Genomic DNA, 2,264 nt, shown 5'->3' with positions numbered 1-2,264 from the left:
TTGATTTCTAATAAGAGATCAATGAAAATAATAGTTTTAGCATAACCTCCTTATACCATGCAATACAAACACAGCAATGAGTAACATTCACTATGAATTAACTAAAAATTCAGTTGTGCGACAAACCATTCAAGCGATGAAATAAACTGACAAAATACCACACAATATTATAAATTTCAACTTCACGACACCACCATTAGCAGAGATATAAATATCAAATATTGCATTGTTATTAATAATTAAACAAAAAACCATTTTACATATTTTTAGAAGTATATGATTTGTTCCCACATATCAAGCTAAGTGCAATAATTTTTTTTAATCAAATAAATGCCAATACCTCCTTCTATTAAAATAGATATAGAAATAAAGTCGGTAAATTCCCTGATGTCAGTATGCTCCATCTTTTCTAAACTTACAGGGATCAAATTTAACAATTTTTCTATCAAAACACCATTTCTAAAAGATTTTGTGTGCGTGTGTGTGTGGGGGGGGGGGGGGGGGGGTTTTTAAAATGGAGTTTCAAACTTTTTTTTATTACCAAATCTAGCTGTATGACAAACCCCAAAAAAGTAAATAAAACCACATTCCTATGACAGAATCATATTTAAAATCAATATTTCATTTTAGTAAAGTCAAACATCATCAAATATTCCTTTGGGTGGTCGGTTCCCTCCAGGACGACTACCACCACTGCTAAAACGAGATCCACGACTTTGGTAACCATCCTCCCTACCAGACCTGGCTGTGCCATACATGGAGGATGTGTTGTTACCAAACATTCCGTCATCATCTTGGTTGAAATCAACTGGTTCCACCTGCTTCAGTAATTCTACTCTGTCATCTTCATCAGGACTTCTTGGGACTGTGTAGCGTTCTGGGTAAAATGAGGAAGAGAGGATCTAAATACTTCTTCCAGTTCAAAAAAATGTATCGGTGATGAAATTTGAAAGATTTGTTTTTTGTTTTTAAGGGTTTTACAGCGCTTGCAACACATTAAGGTCATATCAGCGCCAGTAAAAAGGAAGAAAATGGGATAGTGAAAAGTTCTAGAATTACAATTAAAGCACCCAAGAAAAGGTAAGACAAAGGGGAATTGGTTAAAATAGGAAACAGGTGTAGATTCCAAGAGCACACTATCAAAGTACTTAGTTTGAGATCACTAAAAGTCTCGTCCAGACACAAGCACATGTCCCTTCTAAGAGGAACACACTCAAATGTTTTACAAGTCATATATAATATAAATAAAACATAATACAGTGCGTAACAGACCTACAAAGGAAAAAAATATCATCTTCCAAAACTAACGATACATTTGACTTTTAGTTTCCCTCTAAGCCAGGGAATCCGGCCAGGACCATGACAAACCCAAGTTATCTCATTCCAAGACAAAGACAGAAAGCAAGTTGGAAAACAGATGTAGGGGATAGAAGACACAGTAAGTACCTCCCTGCCCACTATGGGAGGTCAGGAACCCCACCCAGAATTTTGAAAGACTAATTTTCAAGCCAATATATATTCTGAAATGGCTTGATGGAACATCTAAGTGTGAATATAAATGGTTGTCTAATTCAGCCCTCGACAGGCATTATAAATCTTAGGGTACTCCTGGAACATGATTTTTCTATGAAAATGCAAGTAGACAGCCTCTGTAAAACTCTTACAAATAATTTTAAGAAAATATCCATCATAAGCGATTTCCTTATTAAAGATGCAACAATGAATCTCGTCCATAACTATTATTTTATCACATCTAGACTATTGCAATGGTCTTTTATCTCACATAAGCCATGATAAAATCTCGAGCCTGCAGGTCATAAAGAATAGTGCAGCTAAATTAGTGACAGGGCAAAAGAGAATGGAACATTCCCTGCCTATTCTGTATGGGCTGCACTGGCTGTGAAGGAAAGAATCATTTTAAAGATTGCTCTGTTTTGTTTTAAAAGCCTAACTAATGAAGCACCTGACTTCATTACAAGCATGTTAGACATATTTGTACCAAATAGGAATTTACGATCCTCGACTGAGAAAACGAAGCTTACTCTTAGAAATAATCATAATTATAAATTTATGGCAGCCGTTGCATTACCCATACTGGGCCATTGTGAGGAATGACCAGAAGGAAAAGAGAAGCAAAATTTATTGATAGTTTTAAATCATTGTTAAAGCACAACCTTTTTACCGTTACATTTTCAAGATATTGATATGATATTACATACATTGCTGGTATTAATATCATTGTGGTATACGTTTTATATAAGTAA

General features: G+C 34.9%; 1 pseudogene across 1 annotated transcript in view; it reads right to left on the bottom strand.

The window, feature by feature from the left end:
• Nucleotides 1-580: 580 nt before the first annotated feature.
• Nucleotides 581-2,264, bottom strand: part of LOC144962134 (G-protein coupled receptor-associated protein LMBRD2-like) — a 7,302-nt pseudogene continuing 5,618 nt past the window's right edge. The window contains exon 7 of the transcript XR_013643375.1: nucleotides 581-877. The product of XR_013643375.1 is annotated as a G-protein coupled receptor-associated protein LMBRD2-like (transcript). The remainder of the gene's footprint in view (nucleotides 878-2,264) is intronic.

The sequence above is a fragment of the Berghia stephanieae genome, unplaced genomic scaffold, assembly GCF_034508935.2.
Source record: "Berghia stephanieae isolate SIO BIC M18660-M18661 unplaced genomic scaffold, UCSD_Bste_1.3 scaffold627, whole genome shotgun sequence".
Taxonomy (NCBI): Eukaryota; Metazoa; Mollusca; class Gastropoda; order Nudibranchia; family Aeolidiidae; genus Berghia; species Berghia stephanieae.
This window is presented reverse-complemented; position numbering and strand designations above follow the sequence as displayed.